At 35.1% G+C, this 24,318-nt stretch overlaps 12 non-coding genes across 12 annotated transcripts; 3 read left to right on the top strand and 9 right to left on the bottom strand.

Annotated features, from left to right (window-relative positions):
- Nucleotides 1-11,853: 11,853 nt before the first annotated feature.
- Nucleotides 11,854-11,925, bottom strand: Trnaq-uug (transfer RNA glutamine (anticodon UUG)). The gene has a single exon. It is a non-coding gene; the product is annotated as a tRNA-Gln (tRNA).
- Nucleotides 11,926-12,187: 262 nt separating this feature from the next.
- Trnaq-uug (transfer RNA glutamine (anticodon UUG)) lies at nt 12,188-12,259 on the bottom strand. The gene has a single exon. It is a non-coding gene; the product is annotated as a tRNA-Gln (tRNA).
- A 404-nt stretch (nt 12,260-12,663) lies between these two features.
- On the bottom strand, nt 12,664-12,735 carry Trnaq-uug (transfer RNA glutamine (anticodon UUG)). The gene has a single exon. It is a non-coding gene; the product is annotated as a tRNA-Gln (tRNA).
- A 4,390-nt stretch (nt 12,736-17,125) lies between these two features.
- Trnaq-uug (transfer RNA glutamine (anticodon UUG)) lies at nt 17,126-17,197 on the bottom strand. The gene has a single exon. It is a non-coding gene; the product is annotated as a tRNA-Gln (tRNA).
- A 1,786-nt stretch (nt 17,198-18,983) lies between these two features.
- On the top strand, nt 18,984-19,055 carry Trnaq-cug (transfer RNA glutamine (anticodon CUG)). Its single transcript has one exon. It is a non-coding gene; the product is annotated as a tRNA-Gln (tRNA).
- Nucleotides 19,056-19,980: 925 nt separating this feature from the next.
- Trnaq-cug (transfer RNA glutamine (anticodon CUG)) lies at nt 19,981-20,052 on the bottom strand. The gene has a single exon. It is a non-coding gene; the product is annotated as a tRNA-Gln (tRNA).
- Nucleotides 20,053-20,411: 359 nt separating this feature from the next.
- Trnaq-cug (transfer RNA glutamine (anticodon CUG)) lies at nt 20,412-20,483 on the bottom strand. Its single transcript has one exon. It is a non-coding gene; the product is annotated as a tRNA-Gln (tRNA).
- A 214-nt stretch (nt 20,484-20,697) lies between these two features.
- Trnaq-uug (transfer RNA glutamine (anticodon UUG)) lies at nt 20,698-20,769 on the bottom strand. Its single transcript has one exon. It is a non-coding gene; the product is annotated as a tRNA-Gln (tRNA).
- Nucleotides 20,770-21,675: 906 nt separating this feature from the next.
- On the top strand, nt 21,676-21,747 carry Trnaq-uug (transfer RNA glutamine (anticodon UUG)). The gene has a single exon. It is a non-coding gene; the product is annotated as a tRNA-Gln (tRNA).
- Nucleotides 21,748-22,356: 609 nt separating this feature from the next.
- On the top strand, nt 22,357-22,428 carry Trnaq-uug (transfer RNA glutamine (anticodon UUG)). Its single transcript has one exon. It is a non-coding gene; the product is annotated as a tRNA-Gln (tRNA).
- A 157-nt stretch (nt 22,429-22,585) lies between these two features.
- On the bottom strand, nt 22,586-22,657 carry Trnaq-uug (transfer RNA glutamine (anticodon UUG)). Its single transcript has one exon. It is a non-coding gene; the product is annotated as a tRNA-Gln (tRNA).
- A 216-nt stretch (nt 22,658-22,873) lies between these two features.
- Nucleotides 22,874-22,945, bottom strand: Trnaq-uug (transfer RNA glutamine (anticodon UUG)). Its single transcript has one exon. It is a non-coding gene; the product is annotated as a tRNA-Gln (tRNA).
- Between the last annotated feature and the right edge of the window lie 1,373 nt (nt 22,946-24,318).

Below are 24,318 nucleotides of genomic sequence, written 5' to 3'. Positions count from 1 at the left end.
CGGTGTGTGTGTTCGCACTACTTTGGGTTGAATGCACGAGTCCTTGCATTGCTTGTGCAGAAATCTGATGTGTATTCCGCACACTTATACATATGTATATTTTTTGGTGGTGGTATTGGTGTGAGGGAAAAAGGTTAATGAGTATGTATCTCTATGTGGACCCAGTAGGTTTACCAGGGAGTATGAGAGATGCAAAATTTTTCATATACACATTTTTATCGTTGGTGTTGTTGTTGCTTAATTTGGTTTTGGTGTTCATTACTGTGTACGAACACCAACCAAATGCATGGCTATGGGTGTGCGTGCGTGCATATATGTGTGTGTGGGTCCTTCAATTTGCTACTCACTGCACATGTCAAGTGGAAACTGCAGCAGAATCGAAAAACGGCTGTCGGTTAATCTCTTTTTTTGTATTATTTTGGGCAGCAGGCCCATCATCATTATCGCCAGGCTACATAATCTGCATATCTCCTGGGTTCTTTGTGAATTGTATCGGAATTGGATGGAGGTTTTGGGGGAGAATTTTTATTTAAATTAGTTAGCGAACCTTTAACCCCCCAACCTCCAAAAGGGGAATCATCATTATCAGAGGCTGCACAAAGATGGTACACTGGGGAAAATTAGGCCTGGATTTCTTAAATAATTTTTTTCAAAGTGTCCACCCTTAGGGGGTCTACAAGAGGCGTGGATTTTTAAATAATTTTTTTCAGGGTTCTACAAGAGGCGTGGACTTTTAAATCATTTTTTCAGAGTTCTACAAGACGCGTGGATTTTTAAATATTTTTTTTCAGGGGTCTACAAGAGGCGTGGATTTTTAAATAATTTTTTTCAGGGGTCTACAAGAGGCGTGGATTTTTAAATAATTTTTTTCAGGGGTCTACAAGAGGCGTGGATTTTTAAATAATTTTTTTCAGGGGTCTACAAGAGGCGTGGATTTTTAAATAATTTTTTTCAGGGGTCTACAAGAGGCGTGGATTTTTAAATAATTTTTTTCAGGGGTCTACAAGAGGCGTGGATTTTTAAATAATTTTTTTCAGGGGTCTACAAGAGGCGTGGATTTTTAAATAATTTTTTTCAGGGGTCTACAAGAGGCGTGGATTTTTAAATAATTTTTTTCAGGGGTCTACAAGAGGCGTGGATTTTTAAATAATTTTTTTCAGGGGTCTACAAGAGGCGTGGATTTTTAAATAATTTTTTGAGGCGTGGATTTTTAAATAATTTTTTTCAAGGGTCTACAAGAGGCGTGGATTTTTAAATAATTTTTTTCAGGGGTCTACAAGAGGCGTGGATTTTTTAAATCATTTTTTCAGAGGTCTACAAGAGGCGTGGATTTTTTAAATCATTTTTTCAGAGGTCTACATTTTTTAAATCATTTTTTCAGAGGCGTGGATTTTTTAAATCATTTTTTCAGAGGTCTACAAGAGGCGTGGATTTTTTAAATCATTTTTTCAGAGGTCTACAAGAGGCGTGGATTTTTTAAATCATTTTTTCAGAGGTCTACAAGAGGCGTGGATTTTTTAAATCATTTTTTCAGAGGTCTACAAGAGGCGTGGATTTTTTAAATCATTTTTTCAGAGGTCTACAAGAGGCGTGGATTTTTTAAATCATTTTTTCAGAGGTCTACAAGAGGCGTGGATTTTTTAAATCATTTTTTCAGAGGTCTACAAGAGGCGTGGATTTTTTAAATCATTTTTTCAGAGGTCTACAAGAGGCGTGGATTTTTTAAATCATTTTTTCAGAGGTCTACAAGAGGCGTGGATTTTTTAAATCATTTTTTCAGAGGTCTACAAGAGGCGTGGATTTTTTAAATCAAGAGGTCTACAAGAGGCGTGGATTTTTTAAATCATTTTTTCAGAGGTCTACAAGAGGCGTGGATTTTTTAAATCATTTTTTCAGAGGTCTACAAGAGGCGTGGATTTTTTAAATCATTTTTTCAGAGGTCTACAAGAGGCGTGGATTTTTTAAATCATTTTTTCAGAGGTCTACAAGAGGCGTGGATTTTTTAAATCATTTTTTCAGAGGTCTACAAGAGGCGTGGATTTTTTAAATCATTTTTTCAGAGGTCTACAAGAGGCGTGGATTTTTTAAATCATTTTTTCAGAGGTCTACAAGAGGCGTGGATTTTTTAAATCATTTTTTCAGAGGTCTACAAGAGGCGTGGATTTTTTAAATCATTTTTTTAGAGGTCTACAAGAGGCGTGGATTTTTTAAATCATTTTTTCAGAGGTCTACAAGAGGCGTGGATTTTTTAAATCATTTTTTCAGAGGTCTACAAGAGGCGTGGATTTTTTAAATCATTTTTTCAGAGGTCTACAAGAGGCGTGGATTTTTTAAATCATTTTTTCAGAGGTCTACAAGAGGCGTGGATTTTTTAAATCATTTTTTCAGAGGTCTACAAGAGGCGTGGATTTTTTAAATCATTTTTTCAGAGGTCTACAAGAGGCGTGGATTTTTTAAATCATTTTTTCAGAGGTCTACAAGAGGCGTGGATTTTTTAAATCATTTTTTCAGAGGTCTACAAGAGGCGTGGATTTTTTAAATCATTTTTTCAGAGTCTTTAGGAGGCGTGGATTTTTTAAATCATTTTTTCAGAGTCTTTAGGAGGCGTGGATTTTTTAAATAATTTTTTTAGAGGTCTTTAGGAGGCGTGGATTTTTTAAATCATTCTTTCAGAGGTCTACAAGAGGCGTGGATTTTTTAAATTATTTTTTCCGATATAGGAATTTTAAAAATTAAAACCATTTTATATTGCCTTCTACTTAATATCGAAATTGTTTCCTTTCCCATGTCCAACACCATGTCCTCCACATACATCATCCTCTTCTTCCTATTCATTATAATTATTATGTTGCAACATGATAAATTAGCAAGCCATTGTTTAAAATTAACACAACAAATTTACATAGAGATAGTGAATACAATATTTATGTATTGTCCTACTAGATGTATACATAGGTATACAGTGGAACCTATGCTTAAAGATACTCAAATTAAAAAAAAGAAAATATCTCCAAAAATTATGAAAATTACCCCCACCCATCCTCCATGATATTTATCCTTAAGAAGCCCTAGACCTCTATATCGAGGCCCACCCGTCTACTTGTCCAGTTTTTAATATTGTGTGTGTGTTTATATTCCACTTAGATGACTATGCAACATGTTGCAAATTACGTGCAGTTTATGACCATCATAGTTCGAGGCTATAGCCTCTGCCACTCTCTACTATGGTTGGGTAATATAAAACACTTTAAAATTCATTTGATGGCAATAGGAAGCTAATTAATGAATGAAAATAATGTAAGGAGTTTATTATTGGAAACTATGCAGCTGGAAGTATGTTAAAAATATATATTTACTATAAAATCGATGCACAGTGGTTTCCAGGCGTGGATTTATTAAAGAATATTTTTTTCAAGGCCTATCCAAGGCGTGGATTTATTAAAGAATATTTTTTTCAAGGCCTATCCAAGGCGTGGATTTATTAAAGAAAATTTTTTTAAGACCTATCCAAGGCGTGGATTTATTAAAGAATATTTTTTTCAAGGCCTATCCAAGGCGTGGATTTATTAAAGAAAATTTTTTTAAGACCTATCCAAGGCGTGGATTTATTAAAGAAGATTTTTTTCAAGGCCTATCCAAGGCGTGGATTTATTAAAGAAGACTTTTTTCAAGGCCTATCCAAGGCGTGGATTTATTAAAGAAGACTTTTTTCAAGGCCTGTCCAAGGCGTGGATTTATTAAAGAAGACTTTTTTCAAGGCGTGTCCAAGGCGTGGATTTATTAAAGAAGACTTTTTTCAAGGCCTATCCAAGGCGTGGATTTATTAAAGAAGACTTTTTTCAAGGCATATCCAAGGCGTGGATTTATTAAAGAATATTTTTTCAAGAGTCTCTTTACAAGGCGTGGATTTATTAAAGAAGACTTTTTTCAAGGCATATCCAAGGCGTGGATTTATTAAAGAAGACTTTTTTCAAGGCATATCCAAGGCGTGGATTTATTAAAGAATATTTTTTCAAGAGTCTCTTTACAAGGCGTGGATTTATTAAAGAATATTTTTTCAAGGCCTATCCAAGGCGTGGATTTATTAAAGAAGACTTTTTTCAAAGCCTATCCAAGGCGTGGATTTATTAAGGAAGACTTTTTTCAAAGCCTATCCAAGGCGTGGATTTATTAAAGAAGACTTTTTTCAAGGCATATCCAAGGCGTGGATTTATTAAAGAAGACTTTTTTCAAGGCATATCCAAGGCGTGGATTTATTAAAGAATATTTTTTCAAGAGTCTCTTTACAAGGCGTGGATTTATTAAAGAATATTTTTTCAAGGCCTATCCAAGGCGTGGATTTATTAAAGAAGACTTTTTTCAAAGCCTATCCAAGGCGTGGATTTATTAAAAACTAATTTTTCAAGGCCTATCAAAGGCGTGGATTTATTAAAAACTAATTTTTCAAGGCCTATCCAAGGCGTGGATTTATTAAAAACTAATTTTTCAAGGCCTATCAAAGGCGTGGATTTATTAAAAACTAATTTTTCAAGGCCTATCAAAGGCGTGGATTTATTAAAAACTAATTTTTCAAGGCCTATCAAAGGCGTGGATTTATTAAAAACTAATTTTTCAAGGCCTATCAAAGGCGTGGATTTATTAAAGAATAATTTTTCAAGGCCTATCAAAGGCGTGGATTTATTAAAGAATAATTTTTCAAGGCCTATCCAAGGCGTGGATTTATTAAAGAATAATTTTTCAAGGCCCATCCAAGGCGTGGATTTATTAAAGAATAATTTTTCAAGGCCTATCCAAGGCGTGGATTTATTAAAGAATAATTTTTCAAGGCCTATCCAAGGCGTGGATTTATTAAAGAAGACTTTTTTCAAGGCCTATCCAAGGCGTGGATTTATTAAAGAAGACTTTTTTCAAGGCCTATCCAAGGCGTGGATTTATTAAAGAAGACTTCTTTCAAGGCCTATAGATGGCGTGGATTTATTAAAGAAGACTTTTTTCAAGGCCTATAGATGGCGTGGATTTATTAAAGAAGACTTTTTTCAAGGCCTATCAAAGGCGTGGATTTATTAAAGAATAATTTTTCAAGGTCCCAATAAGGCGTGGATTTATTAAAGAATAATTTTTCAAGGTCCCAAACAAGGCGTGGATTTATTAAAGAATAATTTTTCAAGGTCCCAAACAAGGCGTGGATTTATTAAAGAATAATTTTTCAAGGTCCAAATAAGGCGTGGATTTATTAAAGAAGACTTTTTTCAAGGCCTATCCAAGGCGTGGATTTATTAAAGAAGACTTCTTTCAAGGCCTATAGATGGCGTGGATTTATTAAAGAAGACTTTTTTCAAGGCCTATAGATGGCGTGGATTTATTAAAGAAGACTTTTTTCAAGGCCTATCAAAGGCGTGGATTTATTAAAGAATAATTTTTCAAGGCCTATCAAAGGCGTGGATTTATTAAAGAATAATTTTTCAAGGCCTATCAAAGGCGTGGATTTATTAAAGAATATTTTTTTCAAGGCCTATCCAAGGCGTGGATTTATTAAAGAATAATTTTTCAAGGCCTATCCAAGGCGTGGATTTATTAAAGAATAATTTTTCAAGGCCTATCCAAGGCGTGGATTTATTAAAGAAGACTTTTTTCAAGGCCTATCCAAGGCGTGGATTTATTAAAGAAGACTTTTTTCAAGGCCTATCCAAGGCGTGGATTTATTAAAGAAGACTTCTTTCAAGGCCTATAGATGGCGTGGATTTATTAAAGAAGACTTTTTTCAAGGCCTATCAAAGGCGTGGATTTATTAAAGAATATTTTTTCAAGGCCTATCAAAGGCGTGGATTTATTAAAGAATAATTTTTCAAGGCCTATCAAAGGCGTGGATTTATTAAAAAAGACTTTTTTCAAGGCCTATCCAAGGCGTGGATTTATTAAAAAAGACTTTTTTCAAGGCCTATCCAAGGCGTGGATTTATTAAAAAAGACTTTTTTCAAGGCCTATCCAAGGCGTGGATTTATTAAAAAAGACTTTTTTCAAGGCCTATCCAAGGCGTGGATTTATTAAAAAAGACTTTTTTCAAGGCCTATCCAAGGCGTGGATTTATTAAAAAAGACTTTTTTCAAGGCCTATCCAAGGCGTGGATTTATTAAAGAATATTTTTTTAAATGTTTTATTTTTATGACCTATAACCACTGTGCTCATAAATAATTAATTAGTGCAACATGGAAATAAATTATAAAGTTTATTTCTATGAAAACAAAACTGACAGCGCAATAGAATGAAATTCAATACCTGTTGCAAATATTTAATTAAAAAAAAATGTTAGGCATTATTATATTTTCGGAATATCAGCAAAAATTTCGAGAATAACACATTGGTAGAGTAACATAGAGCAAAATGTTGTGGCAGCCTTAACAACTTTTGAATACATTTATATACGATTTATATCCAAACCATATAATATATTAACATATTTTGTCATAAAAGTCTATTATCGTATTCAAAAAAATAATAATAAATAGATACAAATCTGCAAACCGTGTGCTTTTCATCAATCAATTGACAAATTAAACTGTTATACTGTGTATTCGTTTCTTGCCTATACATATACAAATTCATTGCATACTTTCAGGCGCAATAATATATTTAAGCTGCTTAAAAAGCAACATGCGTACAAAACATTTGTTAAAAAATTAATTATTTCATTAATATGTATTATAATTCAGCTCGAAACTTTATAAAGATATATTGGCAAATAGAAATGGACTTGGGAGGGCCCTAAGGAAGTTCAAAGTAGTAGGGGCAGTTATGAAAATATATCATTATTTATGTATTTAACAGGCATCAATAGGATATTGATGTCTATTGTTTATTCGTAAGGACATTAAAAGGCATGCCTTTTCAATCATCACAGAATTGTACATAGGAAATTTTTTCTGGGGACGGAATCATAATGATTATCAGTCGATATTAATGTGTAAATAATTGCTCATTGGATATAAATTTTCTGTCCTTGAAACGGTTGAAGCTAAACTTTTGAAATACATCATCGAGGCCTACATTGGTCATTAGACCAGTTTCCTAAAGTTACCACCATGTATACATTATCTGAAATTTAGATTTATATATCATGGACAAAATATATATTCCAAAATATCATATGTATACTGACAGGTACTTGAAATAAAAATGTTACTACCAAAAAGTGGACATATGCGGACATTTCTACAAACGGATTTGTGTAAACCATAATGTACACCTTAATACAAATTTCAGTAATTGTTAATGGAGATTTTTCCTAAAAACACCAAAAACTGAACCGATATTGGCGACGCATGGTAGTGTGGAACATCCCCAAAATACTGCAATTTAGAGGATATAGTTATATGAGCCATCCGCCAACGTACCGAGGTTTTATTTCGGGGGAATGGGTGGAAGCTGCTGGTTCAATATGAAAATTGTCAATGCAGAAAAAAAATTGAGTATGAAAAGCGCAACCAATATTGATTACATCGTGTAGGAATTACCGAATATTTGTAGTAATCATTATATGAGGTGCTATGCCTAATTGAGGACTGATATAGCTCAATTTCAAAACTAACATTTTTCGCATCACAATAACTAAAGTTATATATTAACCAGTGAGCGGAGCAGTATAGTCGGACGGGGCCGACCATACGATACCCTACACAACTACAACGGAACTCAATTTTTCTGCGGATGTTTATTCCGAGCCTGGGCAATATTTCGTGATATTTGCACCCGCTTGCCCGATTAGAGGTAAACAGCACCTCTTCCTCACACTGACATATTTTCCGAATATTACGAGTATTCAGTACAGCTATTGTCCAAATTCCCTTCACCGTGGGTTGTCTTGTGATGTTCGGCTTTCATTTGAGGTCTATAGATCGACTCCATAATAACACAAAAAATTAAGTTTTCGGTCCACTTCATTTCAAAATTATTATCTGATCATCACTGAAAATTATAGGCGTTGTCTTTGACCATACCTGGAACCTCATGGAACATTTCAAAGCGATCAGCGCTATAGTTCCGCTCTCTAGATAATGGGTTACTAAATTATATACGAATACGGAGATACCTGTAAATATTTAGGTGTAACTCCCACATCCGAGCACATACAACAATATAATTGGTCTTAATTTAAAGGTCAACCACTCCTCTTGGATAATATAATATCAACTTCTCGGGTCTATGTTCTTCAGTGGTAAATATATATGCTGTAGAATACACATTTCGTCATTTTTCACACAAAAGTCAGGGTCCATTTGACCCGCTAAATATTGACCGATCTTTATCAAAACAGGCATGCTTATTCTTTGGCTCAATCCCCTTCTCCATGCAAAATTTCACGAAGTTCGGGCCATTACTACGGCCTCTGGAGTGACCAGAAAACCCGAAAAAAATTTAGTATTTGGTCCATTTCATCCCCTAAATATTAACCGATTTTTCTCATAAACAATAGGGGTCTTCATTGGGCCGAACCCATCCTACATGCAAAATTTCGTGAAGATTGGTCCATAACTGTGGCCTGTATCGTGTTCACAAATTATAATGGACAGACGGACGGACACACATGTCTAGATCGACTCAGCTAGTCGAGATATGATTATCGGTATACTTAAAGGTGGGTCTAGGGCCAATATTTCGCGGCGTTACAAACTTTTGGGGCTGCACAAAGCTATAATACCCTGAGAACATAGTTGTGTAGAGTATAAAAATACCGAACATCGATAGGTATCATTATATGGGGGGCTATACCTAACTGCGGGCCGTTATAGTTCATTCTCAAATCTTACGTTCTAGGTTTTTACCTCGATATTATACCCTTCACCACTTTGGGTATATTCTACATATGTATCCTAAAAGGCGTCGCCTCTTTGAAGGAACTTTGACATGAAATTGAACGAACTTAAGGTTTTATCCTAGTTCATACGATAGCTATACACTCGCAGAGAAACGTGTAAAAATTTGAAATCGATTGGGTTATTAGTTTTTGAGTTATCGTGCCCATTATTCGCAAAAAATGTTTAGAGAAAAACGCGTTTAAAGTTTGAGAAGTCCTTCAGCCGTCACTTGATGCTGACACAATAAATCGGCTGTATCTTCAAGAGTTTTTTGTTTTCATATACGACTACAAAAACCAAATTACAAATAATTTAGTTGAAAAACGCACCCAAGACCCCCAAAATTCCGCAAATTGGAGGGAAACCTTTATAAGTTGGTGCCTCCAAAAAATGGACCTATATTTTTTATTTTTAGTGAACAGATTTGCTACCCAATAAGAACTAAATTGCAGTCAATTCGGCGCAAAATGTGGTCAAAACTCCTAAAAATACCGAAAATTTGGATTTCCGCAGTATGGGAGCTTCCAGAAAAAATGGACCTATATTTATGATTTATAGTGGAGAGATTTGGTACCCAATATGAACTCAAAGTATTAAATTACAGCCAATTCGGTCGATAAATGCGGTCTAAACCCCCAAGAACTGAAAAGGGGGGGTTACCGTTATATGGGGACTACCAGAAAAAGTGGACCAATATTTATAATTTGTAGTGGAGTAATTCAGCGAGTTCGGTTGTAAAACGCGCTCAAGAACCTCACAATACCGAAAATTGGGGGGTACCCTTATATGGGAGCTATGTCTAAACGTGAACCGATATAGCCCATCTTCGAACTTGACCTGACTGCAGACAAAAAATGTATCTATGCAAAATTTTGGCAATCTATCTCAATTCGTCTAAAGGCTAGAGTGATTATAACTGACGGAAAGAAGGAGATGCTTAGATCGCTGATCAAGAATATATATACTTTAAAGGATCGGAAATGATGTTTCGACGAGTTACAAGCGAACAAACATAATTAACATATAATATAAAATAAAATAAAATATTAAATTTAAATTCATTTCATTTATTTTATTTAGGGAAAACATTTTTGTTTCCCACCCTTTAGGTTGTGTGTAAAAAAACATCAGAACATTTCTCCAAAATATGGACATTGTCCACTAATCCGCACTCCACAAAATTTCACAAAAAATAAGAAAATATCAGATTAACCCATGGGGATTTCGTACGACTATCAAAATGCTTTCAATTTTAAATTAATCGTATGAAAACTTAAATTAGGTGCACCATTTATATAAAAATCGAACGAAACTATATATGGGTGATATATCTGAATTTTAACCGATTTTAACAAAACTTCGCATACATCAATCTGAACTTAGTTCAGTACGCTGTGCAAAATTTTGTCTAACTCGGACAAACTAAACTTGGTGCACCATTTATAAAAAAATCGAACGAAACTATATATGGGAGCTATATTTAAACTTGAACCAATTTCAACAAAACTTTGCTTACTTTAGTCTGGACATAATGCAGATCGCAAAATTTTGTAGCAATCGGACAAATATTGGGAATTTTGTGCAACACTTTCATGAACTAGGACGAAAATGTATATGATATTCTTACTTACTTACTTAGCTGGCTTGTGACAGAACTGTCGTTCCATAAGCCCAGTTTAGAAAAGATTTGCAGGCGCGTCGGTCTTTTGCGCAGTTTTTCCAATTTGAAAGACCATTTTCGGCGATGTTGTCTTCGCCTTGATCTTTCCAACGTATCCTTGGCCTTCCCCTTCTGCGTGAACCATCAGCTGGTTCGCTTTTATATGCCTTCTGCGCTGGGCCATCTTCATCCATTCTCGCAACATGACCTAGCCAACGTAGTCGCTGCAGCTCAATACGTCTAACAATGCCGAAGTCCGAGAATAGCTGGTACAGCTCATGGTTCATTTGACGGCGATATTCACCGTCAACGCAGATCATTCGGAGAAATTTTCTCTCAAACACTCCAAGAGCTGCCTCATCTGCTTGCGTAATTACCCATGCTTCAGATCCGTATAACAGCACGGGTAGTATCAGCGTCAGCACGGTAGTATCAGAGTGTGAGTTTGATCTGGCGGGAGGTGGCCTTGCTTTTGAGATCTTTGCTCAGACCATAGTAGCATCGGTTGGCAATCACTATCCTTCTCCGAATTTCAAAACTGATGTCATTCGTTTTATTTATGGCGGTACCAAGATATATAAAATCGTTGACTACCTCGAATCTGTAGATCTCAAGTTCAACAGTTGGTCCGAGTCTACTGAACGTCTTGCGCGTTGATACCATCAGCGTGATCTTCTCACCGTGTACTACCAGACCCACTTCGGCAGACTCCTTCTCAAGTTGTTCAAAGGTGGCTGTTACCGCTCTCAGTGTTCGACCCATTATGTCGATGTCATCGGCGTAGGCGAGTAACATGTGTTGTTTGATGTACAGAGTGTCATTTCTGTTCACTTTTGCCTCTCGTATGACCTTTTCCAGCAGGATGTTAAAAAGGTCACACGACAAACGACCACTTGTCTGAATTCTCGTTCGGTATTAAAGGGCTCCGAGAGGTCCTTTCCGAGTTTAACTGCTGATCTTGTGCCTGTTAAAGTTATCCTGCATATCCATTCTCTAAATATTAACCGATCATTACCAAAGGCTACATTTGTAATTTTTGGCGAACCGAACCTAAATGCAAAATTTCGCAACAGCAGGGTATAATAAATTAAAACATATTTTAAAATCGCAAAGCACCCACCGACAAAACCTATTGTTCCCCAAAAAACAACACATTTCCTCTCCACAACCCTCGTCATAATTTATGATCCAGATTCTGTCGAAAGATCGATCGCAACATGAAATTTCTTGTAAATTCCATAAAGCTACAAGACTTTATTATTTAAATTAATTAAGTACATTCTAGAAACATTTTTTTCCTTCTATATAATATATTTAATTTTAAAAACACGAATATTTCACAGGTTCTACCGAGATTTGAACTCGGATCGCTGGATTCAAAGTCCAGAGTGCTAACCATTACACCATAGAACCTTATAACCGTAACGGAAAAATAAATTTTATTCAATTAAAAAAATGGCTCAACTAATTATGCAAAAATTAATATATAATTAATAAAATCTGCAAAACCACTTTTTGCACCATTAACAACTTAATTAACTCCGAACATAAACCACATTCATATTATAATTTATTCTTATTCATATTTCTTCAACTTTTATGGTCCAGTTACAAATATAGTTTTATTTTGTAATCATAAGCGACCATATTGGTTAACAAAATTTTTGTTTGCGACAGGTTCTACCGAGATTTGAACTCGGATCGCTGGATTCAAAGTCCAGAGTGCTAACCATTACACCATAGAACCGTATATTCGAAGTGGTTGATAGATTTCAATCTAATATGAGTTCTTATATATAATTCAATATAAAAAATATTGAATTTCGAAATCATTTGTTTTATTTGAAAATTAAAATAAAAATAAATTTAAATCAAATTAAAATATAACCATAATAACTAGTTGCTGTATCACTTTTGAATACATCCATTTTGTAATATGTATTTCCATACTACCTGAATGGGTTAATAGTAAAATAGACTAACGCCAGTGAATAGGCATGCGGCCAAACAGGTTTTAAAGAAAACGCAGCATTCATATCTCAATTTCTTGTAAAAGGTTTTTAAATTACTGTTAAATAAAATAATTAGGTGTTAGCATGTACAAAATAAATAAAAATTAATTAAAAAAACATTTTCCAAAATTTTATTTTCAGGTTCTACCGAGATTTGAACTCGGATCGCTGGATTCAAAGTCCAGAGTGCTAACCATTACACCATAGAACCGTACGTTGAGGGGGTAAAATTTGTAGCGAATTTCAAGTGAGATAACAATATCACAAATATGATTTTCGAATACAGTTATGATTGAGGAAGACCCATTTTCAATTTTCTTTTATACCCTCCATAGTATGAAAGGTACATAAATGCACTTGTAACCATTAGTTTTCGAAAGTGGTCAAAAGAAACCTTCCTTTTGGAAAATTGTTTTGGAATCCTTCAAATTTCTCATTTCTGGGAAATCTGCGATCAAATTTTCAATATCGATGGAATATTTCGTATAGAATTGCTAGAGTTATCTGAGATGTACCTGCTTAGCAAGTTGCAGGTTATCTTCATGTGAAAGATCAAATTACAGCTTGCTCTACAAATTAGTTTACACTCTGGAATCTAAATCCAACAATTCGATTTCAAAACTCGAATCAATATCTATGGAATATTTCGTATAGAATTACAAGAGTTATCTGAGATGTTGCTGCTTAGCAAGTTGTAGGCTTCATCTAAAAATTAGTTTACACTCTGGAATCTAAATCCAACAATTCGAGTTCAATTTTCGGTAGAACATTTCGTATAGAATTACTAGAGTTCCTACGATGTCTCTATTGCCAGCAATTTACTTGGGTCGATAAGTTTCTCAAAGTGGTCGAAAACCCCTTCCTACTATAAACGCCTCCGAAAAATCCATTTTCAATTTTTTTATACCCTCCATAGTATGAAAGGTATATAAATGCACTTGTAACCATTAGTTTTCGAAAGTGGTCAAAAGAAACCTTCCTTTTGGAAAATTGTTGCGGAATCCTCCAAATTTGTCGTTTCTTGGAAATCTGAAATCATAGTTTTAATATCGTTGGAATATTTCGTATAGAATTACTAGAGTTATCTGAGATGTACCTGCTTAGCAAATTGAAGGTTAGCTTCATGTGAAAGATCAAATTGCAGCTTCTTCTAAAAGTTCTTGTGTATTCTGGAATCTGAAATTTCTGTAGAACATTTCGTATAGAATTACTAGAGCTCCTACGATGTCTCTATTTCCAGCGAGTTTATCGTGCTTGGGTCGAATAGTTTCTGAAAGTGGTTGAAAAAAATCTCCATACTAGAAAAATATTAATGAAATTCCTCAAAATTATCTCGTCTTGTTTGTATACTTAGAACTTTAAACTCTAAATCCACCAATCAAAGTGTAAATATCGATGGTACATTTCGCATAGAATTACTAGAGTTATCTAGGACGTCCAATTTTTTGATCACATTGAATAACTGTAACATTTTATATGCTTTGCTTTGGAGTCGGAACTTTGAATACGGAATCGAAGTTTAAATTTCGTATAGAATTACTAAAGTTTTTTGAATAAAATTAGACACTTATTAAATATTTTAAAAATTCAAATTTCTTTTGGATTTATATCCATGGTCGCATTTTCGCATAGAATTACTAGTGTTATCTAGGACGTTCATCTTTATGATTAATTTGAATAAATAGATAATTTTATATGATTAGTATTCCTTGAATTCTGAACTTTGACTCCAATGTCGAAGTTCAAATTTTGAATGAAAATTTTCGTATAGAATTACTGAAAGGTAGAATGTAATAAGGCTTTGGATACTTACTTAGCTGGGCTTGTGGTAAAACGGTTGTTCCATAAGCCGAGCTTTAAAAACGATTTCCAAGTGCGTCGGTCTTGTGTGCATCTCATCCAATTTGAAAGATTATGGCCTTACCCGTGAGCCATCATCAGGCTCGCTTTTTATGAATTTGAGCATCTTCATCCATTCTCACAACATGGCCTAGGCAATATAGTCGCTGAAGCTCGATACGTCTGGCTATGTTGATGTCCGAGAATAGGTGGTAAAGGCTATGGTTCATTCGACGGCGGTATTCACCATCGGCGCAGATCGGCCCACAGATCTTCCGGAGAATTTTTTTTCTAAAACGCTCCAAGAGCTGCCTCATCTGCTTGCGCAAGTACCCGAGCTTCAGATACATACAACAGCACGGCTAATATCAGCGTCTTGTAGAGTGTGAGCTTGGTTTGCCGAGAGTTGGCCTTGCTATTGAGTTGCTTATACAGACAATAGTAGTATCTGTTGGCCTACACTATTCTCCTCCGGATTTCAAAGCTGATGTTATTAGTTTTGTTTATGGCGGTACCGAGGTATATAAAATCGTCCATTGCCTAGAAGTTGTAGTTCTCAAGTTCCACAGTCTGTCCGAATCTACTGAACGTCTTGCGCGTTGATACCATCAGCTTGGTCTTTTTGCCATTTACTGACAGTCCCAGTTTGGCAGACTCCTTCTCAATTCATTCAAAGGTGGCTGCTACCGCTCGCAATCTTCGACCCATTAATCGATGACATTGGCATAGGCGAGGAACATGTGTCGTTTGGTACACAGTGTGCCATTTTCCATCAGGATGTTAAAACGATTACACGACAAACGTCACTTTGTCTGAATCCTCGATCGGTATTGAAGGGCTTCGATAGGTCCTTTCCGACTTTATCTGCTGACCTTATGCCAGTTTATGTTATCCTGCATAGTCGTATTAATTTTAAAGGAATGCCAAACGCAGACATGGCTTTAAACACCTCTGAATAGGGCTATCGAATGCGGCTATATAGTCGAAGAATCGGTGGAATATGCTGATATGTTTCTCATGGGTCTTTTCCAGTATCTGTCGCAGAGTGAAAATCTGGTCTAAGGTGGATTTGCCAAGCCGCATTAAACCAATAATGGCATTGACCATTGGCTTCAGTCGTTCAAACAGCACGCTGGATAGCATTTTATATGCGATGGGAAGGAGACTTATTCCTTTATAGGTAGCATATATCGTCTTTTCTCCTTTTTTGTGCACGGAAGGTTCCAATCATTGGGCATGCATTCCTCTAGCCGAATTGTACTAATCCCTGATGCATGCTCCTGAATAGTTCGGCTGGTAAACCATCGGTACCTGCTGTTTTATTCTTCAGCCGATTGATTGCTTTTCTGACCTCATTTTGGCTAGGTGCTATACACTCTATACCGTCATCTGTTATTGGTTCTTGGGTATCTTCTTCACCGCCATAATTTGATATCAAAAGATTTTCAAGATCCTCCTTCCAGATCCTTAACACGCTGTCTCTATCTGTCACCAGGTTTCCTTCTTCATCTCTACAGGAAGGTGTGCCCGCACCAAAATGCCTTCTGTTTGGTATTTTAATCGTTGGTAAAATTTTCGGACTTGGTGTTTTACTCGTTTGTAAAATTTCCAGACTTCATTCCGACTTCTTAACATCTCGATTTGCTCACGCCCATGTTTTTCTTCTTTTTTTCTGAAAATGTATTTCTCTTCCTTTCTCCGATAATTCTCCATCGTATTACGTGTTGGTACTGTCTGCAGGATTGCCCTATACGCTGCGTTCTTTAACATTCTTTGGTACCCAAGTGTTGCTTGTGCTTCTATACTATTATCGGGACAAGAAGTGCTTTCGTCAAGCAAGTGGGTAAGTCGAGCGAAGTAGGCTTCGGCTATCTGTTGCGTTTGAAGCTTTTCGATGTCGAGTTTCCGTGGTACATTAAATCGCACCTTTGCTGCTACATTGCGAACCTTGCCTGCCACAAGGTAATGGTCCGAATCGATATTCGCTACTTTCGTTTATCAGAATATATGTAGGGCTTTGGATATGTATGGCTTTTTGGACTTGAAATTCAACGATTCCATTTCTTTTAAATAGCACACCTTTCAAATTTATATTTTTCGAAGTTAATATCTTGGTGTAGAATTACTAGATTTTCGAGGATGGCTCTTAATGAACATTAGCTCATATTTTATTTTAAAAATCCCGCTTCTGGAATTTTGTGGGTATATGAAACTTTTGGGTACCTTCATAACTTCAGTATAAGTAGGATCGAAGAGGTCCCTCTGAATTTTATTTTTTTTTTAATTTAACTTAAAATATGCATCCAGCTATTTGAAATCTTACTTCGTGAATTTCTAGAAGATCTCTTCTTTGATAGCACTTCATATTTTATTTTAAAAAATCCGATCTATCGATTATTTTGATTAAATTTAATCCTCTGAATACCTTAAAATATAATGTTTACAATTAACATTTCTCCTACGCGAGACCAATAGTTCGCAACTTTCACCGTATTTTAAAATTTTGCAAACTGTAAGGGCAAATATACGACGTTCAGGACCTAATGGGGCAAAATTCCCTATTTAATTTAAAATGTAGTTTCCATAGAAATCCTTCCAACTCTTCACAATACCTAGAGAAAGAATGGTCCATCAAATCGCCTGACTCCAGAAATATCTTATGTCCATTCGATTTTTATCTACCAAACTCCGGAGGATACCATCAGCTCCATGCACTTCCACCCTCCCCACCTCAAAAAGTTCGCAACTTTCACTGTATTTTAAGGTTCTACCGAGATTTGAACTCGGATCGCTGGATTCAAAGTCCAGAGTGCTAACCATTACACCATAGAACCGGTTATTTTTAAACTAAATTTTTTCGAAAATCCAAATCCTACATACCACCTCATCATTATTAAAATTCATATTTACACATTGCAACAAAGTATCGTGCTCGGAAAAAGAGATATTCAGCAGCTAATGTTTATGTTGGAAGTGTTGAAATATGTATTTATAAAATTAGCTTCCCCACCCAGCGACGACTAGCAATTATATGGTGATTGCAGCTGTTCACATCTTTCAAAATTTCAATACAAATGTGTATTTTATATAGTTTTCTGGTGGAGAACTATTTTTAGGTTTCGGTATTTCACAGCATTTGAAAAAATATGTGTGAAATATGTTCATGTGAGATGAGGGTAATTAAATGTGTGAACTTGTGGCGCCCAAATATAGTGGGCGAGGACAATGTTTAACATGACCTAGCTGCATGTAGAGATTAATTGGTGTACTTAAGGAACTCAATGTCAAGGTAGGTTGTCCTTGAAATGGCTGTGGATTGAAATATTAATTTTCGAAGAGCATCATCTTCCGAATATGAAAGACATTTCCACCTCAGTCTCACATTTGTCCCATTCTATTGATCGATTTACCCACAATGAGTGACAGTTTAGTATGGTTTACTGATTTACGGCATCATCGGTCTAAAATGAGCATGATCCAGACATTGAATATTTCATTAAAGACATTGAAGCTCATTGGTTTACCTCATGATTTCTGGGAATTCTATCCAAACGATTGTCAACATCTACCCATTAGAAAACAGTCATCGATGCAAATGTCTTACCCCATTAATATTTCGCTTCCATTTAATATTTCGCCATGGGAAAAAGTTATTTCGAAATGCCGAAATGCCATAGAATGATCTTCAACCAAATAACCTGACCTCTGAAATATGTATCTTCTATCAGATTACCTATCTCGTATTAAAACTTCGCAACGTTCACTGTATTTTATGGATCTGCCCAGAGAAGAAGTCTAAGCAAATCTAATTATATGAATTCAATGCCCTTAGAGAAATCCTTAAACGAAGTCTACTTTCATTACAGTTTTATCCAGCTGCCATTATACTACACCATATTCCCATTACTGACATGATATCCAGGGACGTACGCAGAGGGGGGTCCGCTCCCCGAAATTAAATACTGTATACGTTGCTGATTTCCCTATACCTATTCCCGGAAAAAATTCTTTCTGTATATTATTCCCATTCTTTTTTTTAAGGTTTAAGGCCAAGTCCATTACCAAATGCAATGTTCTCCATAGATTTGTTATGTCGAATATTTTCTTCGAGCTGTTTCTTTGCATTCTTAGCTGAGTTAACTGAATTCTTAGCTGAGTAAACTGGACTAAATTTTAAATTTTCTTTATCTTTTTCCATCTACCTATAAACGAACTAGAAATTCCACTGCGTTTTGCTAATCTCCCTCAATATAAAATTCAAAAACTTTGTTGCAAATACCAACCCCACAGAAATTCTTCCACTTGATTTCAACCCCTCTAAGCTTTTTCGAAATATCTCCTTAACATATATTTATCTCCTACCAAATACCCTGAACTCAGAAATATGCCTTCTTTTGTCAGATTTATATGTGCTTGACAAAAACGGCGCCCAACTACAATCACAGTCACCTACCTTATATAAAAAATTCGTAACTTTCACTGTATTTTATGAATTTACCCAGAATAGACGTCTGATCCCAAATAACTACAAAAATTCTCTAACTCAGGTGTCCTTTGACAAATCCTTGTATGAAGCCTCCTCTATCTACGCATCCGGAATCCCATAGCGAACTTCAGAAAGGTTCTATGGTGTAATGGTTAGCACTCTGGACTCTGAATCCAGCGATCCGAGTTCAAATCTCGGTAGAACCTTGAAACAGGAAATTTCAGTAAATAATTTATTTTGACACCGAATTGAAAATAAATTCAAAACAAAGCACAAAATTTGATCATCATAAATTTTTCTTATTAAGATGTTATTTACAATAGGTTCCAGAAGCAATCGGCTCAGACATAGGATTTCCTGAAAGGGGGTTTGTAAATATTCACTGTGAAACGTACACACATTGAAGGTAAATACGTGGATTATTTTTTACATGGTCAGATTCTCATAGGGTCAGAAGGTTTCCTGACACCAAGGCGTAGATCTAAAATACTTTTTTGTTGACACTATAAAATACCTTTTTCCTGAGACCTTACAAAGCGTAGAATTTAAAAATAATGTTTTCTTGAGACATTACAAGGCGGAGATTTTCTAAATATATTTTTTTTTCCTCGGACCATACAAGGCATAGTTTTTTAAAAAAAAATTTTCCTGAGACCATACAAGTCGTGAATTTAAAAATTAATTTTTTTCTTAGACCTTACAATGCGCAGATTTTTAATATATATTTTTCCTGAGAATTAACAAGACGTAGATTTTTAAAACAATTTTTTCCTGAGACCTTTTAAGGGGTAGACTTTTAAAATAAATTTTCTAATACCTTAGCACTAAGCATTAAAAGGTGCAAAGGTATTAGAAAAAAATATTTTAAAAGTCTACCTACAAAATAGAAGGGGAGATTAAAAGATGTCCGAGATATATGGATGTTCGAGATAACTCTAGTAATTCTATACGAAATGTTGAATTTTTAAAATTGTGTGCCAAATGCTCCAATTACATTCTAGAAACTTTAGTAATTCTATACGAAATTTTTCGGCGAAACTTCGATACTGTATTCTATGTTCAAAATTCAAACGAAACCAAACTCCAACAAAAAGTTGGACGTCCTAGATAACTCTAGTAATTCTATACGAAAGGTTCCACCGAGATTTGAACTCGGATCGCTGGATTCAGAGTCCAGAGTGCTAACCATTACACCATGGAACCAGTTAGTGACCTTGTGTTGCTGCTGCGGCCGTTAACTGTGTTCCTAACATGTTTAAGCCATGTAAGCAAAGCAACACCAACAAAAAGTCGTTTGAACCTGGTTTTTGTGTGTGCGTTTGGTTTTTAGGTCATACCTATCTACCTACCAGGTAGGTTGATGTTGTTAAGAGGGTGAGTTAGTTGACGACTAACTTCAAAGGTGGTAGGTAGATACAAACACACACACCGTAGTTAGTAGATACAACAACAAAAATAAAAACGGGTTGAGTAGATAATAAACTGAATGGGGCCCTCAGCATTTCCACCCTGAAAAGTACGCAGCTTCTGGTTTCACTAGTAATTGAAAAAGAAATCCTTGCAGGTTCTACCGAGATTTGAACTCGGATCGCTGGATTCAGAGTCCAGAGTGCTAACCATTACACCATAGAACCGGTTGATTTCGTAGCAAAATAATAGTTAACAAAAATGTGCGGATCAAAGACCTTCAAAACGAAAATCTAAAAATAAATTTCTAATTTTTTGCGAATTCAATAGTTTTGGTCATTAATATTTTAATAGTTTCCGGTAGTAAATATTTAATTACCATTTTTTGGAAACTGCCTTCAATTGGTTTTCAAAGTCCGAATTAAGAAAAATATTGTATACAGGTTCTACCGAGATTTGAACTCGGATCGCTGGATTCAAAGTCCAGAGTGCTAACCATTACACCATAGAACCAGATAACAGCTATGATCGAATAATGGGAAAAAATCTATGTGGCCTTTTAAAACTCTGGAATCGGAGTTAAAGGCTTTATATATAGTCCAAATCTCTTATAAGGTCAGAAAAAATTTAGAAATCCACGCCTTGTATGGTCGCAGGAAAAAATTATTTTAGAAATCTACGCCTTGTAAGGTCTCAGGAAAAAAATATTTTAGAAATCTACGCCTTGTAAGGTCTCAGGAAAAAATTATTTTAGAAATCTACGCCTTGTAAGGTCTCAGGAAAAAATTATTTTAGAAATCTACGCCCTGTAAAGACATATGAAAAAATATTTTAAAAATCTACACCTTGTAAGGTCTCAGGAAAAAATTATTTTAAAAATCTACGCCTTGTAAGGTCACAGAAAAAAAATTATTTTAGAAATCTACGCCTTGTAAGGTCTCAGAAAAAAATTATTTTAGAAATCTACGCCTTGTAAGGTATCGGGAAAAATTGTTTTAAAAATCTACCCTTGAATGGTTTCAGGAAAACTATATTTTAGTAATCTATGCCTTGTATGGTCTCAGGAAAAAAATATTTTAGTAATCTATGCCTTGTATGGTCTCAGGAAAAAAAAAATATTTTAGAAATCTACGCCTTGTAAGGTCTCAGGAAAAAATTATTTTAGAAATCTACGCTTTGTAAGGTCTCTGGAAAAAATTATTTTAGAAATCTACGTCTTGTAAGGTCTCAGGAAAAAATTATTTTAGAAATCTACGCCTTGTAAGGTCTCAGGAAAAAATTATTTTAAAAATCTACGCCTTGTAAGGTCTCCGGAAATAATTATTTTAGAAATCTACCTTGTAAGGTCAAAGGAAAAACATTTTTTTTTTTTGAGCTGAGGATTTAAAAAAATCATGGGTGATTTTTTTTCATTTAACCGGTTCTATGGTGTAATGGTTAGCACTCTGGACTTTGAATCCAGCGATCCGAGTTCAAATCTCGGTAGAACCTATAAACAAATTTATTATTTATTTCCTATTTTCATAGTATTCCCATTAGATATGCTATTTTCCGATGAAAATGGGATATATTGCTGATGTTCCTTCTTCTAAGTTAACGAATCTTCCTGAAAGGAAACACTCTAGAAACTCTAGTAATTCTATACGAAATTGTGCCACAGATATGGACATCGAATCGTTGGATTTCAAGTTCAAAAATCTACACAAATCCAAAAGGGAGGAGAAGTTTTAAACATGTGTGGGCTAATTACATTCTCAAAGCTTCAGTAATTCGATACGAAATTCCTACACACCTGTTCCAGAATTAATTTTTCATATCCCAACATATGGACGACCTTGTAAGCTGATACAAATCCTGATTGTAGGACGCTGTAAAGCTAATAAAAGTACTTCGTGGTTCGGAACGCACCTTTTCAAAGCTGGGAAAGGAACCTAATTTGTTTTTCCTCCACAAATTCGAACCCCACGCGTATATATGATATCGCTAATAATTCCCAAATAAATTTCGGTACGATTTCGAATATCGATTTTTTTAAGTATCAATCATAAAATCATCTTATAAAAAATAACCGTTATTGATTTGAAATTCGAAATCGCAACCGGTTCTATGGTGTAATGGTTAGCACTCTGGACTTTGAATCCAGCGATCCGAGTTCAAATCTCGGTAGAACCTGTGAATTGATTAATTTTTTAAGTGGGTAGGAGGATTGTAGCTGAATTGGAAATACCTGTAGAAAATAATCAAACCAAATAGTAGTAATATAAATTTGGAATCCATATTGAGGATCATTGTAGGTTTGTTGAAAATAACAATTACACGTACTGTTTCTAGGTTCTACCGAGATTTGAACTCGGATCGCTGGATTCAAAGTCCAGAGTGCTAACCATTACACCATAGAACCGTCGATTTCAAAAGATCGGCTGATATTTTAAAAATTATTTGGGATTTTTAAAGGCGTAGATTTTTAAAATAATTTTTTTCGTGAGACCTTACACGGCGTAGATTTTCAAAATAATTTTTTCGTGAGACCTTACAAAGCGTATATTTAAAAACTATAAAATATATTAACTGTTTTCCGGTTTCAAAAGAAAAAAATACTAACTGTATTCCTGTTTCAAGGTTCTACCGAGATTTGAACTCGGATCGCTGGATTCAAAGTCCAGAGTGCTAACCATTACACCATAGAACCGTGTTATGGTACGAAAATCTCTAAAATCACACAGACTACAGTGTAGAAAATTCTCATATACATTTTTCAAAATTTCGTTGATTGGTGTTATGGCGATGCAGGTTCGAATTCCTGATCACCCCATGTTAATTTTTCAGGTTTTTTGTGAAATCTGAACCAAACTCTTTGTTCAGAATGCCTTTCATGTTACTTTAACAATTATTTTCCCTTCAGAGGTCCTTGTAGGAAAGCTTTAGTTCAGTCCTTCCTTCCATTCATACCCAAGGACATTTATATATGTCCTTGTATTTATTTATTTCTGTCACTTTTCACAGGCAATTATTTTGATTACAGACCCCACTTCCACAAAAATATACCCACGAATAGGAGATATATCACACCCCCTCAAAACATTTATTCTACTTTTCTTTTATTTTTCCTTTATATCCTTAATTCATTAATGAATGCTTCCTGGTGCGGCAGGACACGTCTTCGGTAAACACAGAAATTCACTTGAAGTTTGTCCCCCCCAAGGCATTACCAACCAAATAATCTGTCACGTCTTAAAATATTGATTATTCAAATGCGTGCCTATAAAAATGTGATTCCTCCTGTGTGAAGGACTAAATAATGAGCTCAATTCCCGTTCTTCTAACGCAATTATGATATTACAGTAAATCAACAGCGACGACGTCATACATATAGCCATTGACATTTACAAATCGTTTTAGAGGAGGATGGATTTGGAGGTCTACTTTGAAGGTATGTATACTGAAATACTAATTCCAACACGCAATGAAACTTTTCTGACCTCTTCTAGGAAACCTCTAATACATAGGCTGTGTGTGGGTGGAACAATGAAATATTTGTGTGAGAAATTTATTGGAACGATTAAATATAAAGGGAGCAAAGCATATAAAAGGATCGGACTTCAACAACTTATCGAAAGAAATGGACGTCCTAGATACACTCTAGTAATTCTATACGAAATGCTACGCCGATATTTTAATTTCTAACATTGGAATACATTTTTAAACTACATTTTTTCCTGAAATCTTACAAGGCGTAGATATTTAAAATAATTTTTTCCTGAGACCATACAAGACCATACATACAAGTAGATTTTTAAAATAATTTGTTCCTGAGACCATACAAGGTGTAGACTTTTAAAATAATTTTTTTCTGAGACAAGGCGTAGATTTTTAAAATAATTTTTTCCTGAGACCATACAAGGCGTAGATTTGTAAAAGAATTTTTTCCAAGACTTAGACAAGGCGTAGATTTTTAAAAGAATTTTTCCAAGACTTAGACTAGGCGCAGATTTTTAAAATAATTTTTTCCAAGACTTAGACAAGGCGTAGATTTTTAAAAGAATTTTTTCCTGAGACCATACA

This window comes from Musca vetustissima, unplaced genomic scaffold, assembly GCF_032173495.1.
Source record: "Musca vetustissima isolate MV318-11 ecotype Yass unplaced genomic scaffold, APGP_CSIRO_Mvet_v1 utg129351, whole genome shotgun sequence".
NCBI classification, from domain to species: domain Eukaryota; kingdom Metazoa; phylum Arthropoda; class Insecta; order Diptera; family Muscidae; genus Musca; species Musca vetustissima.
Note: the sequence above shows the minus strand (reverse complement) of the source record. Positions and strands in the feature narration are given on the sequence as shown.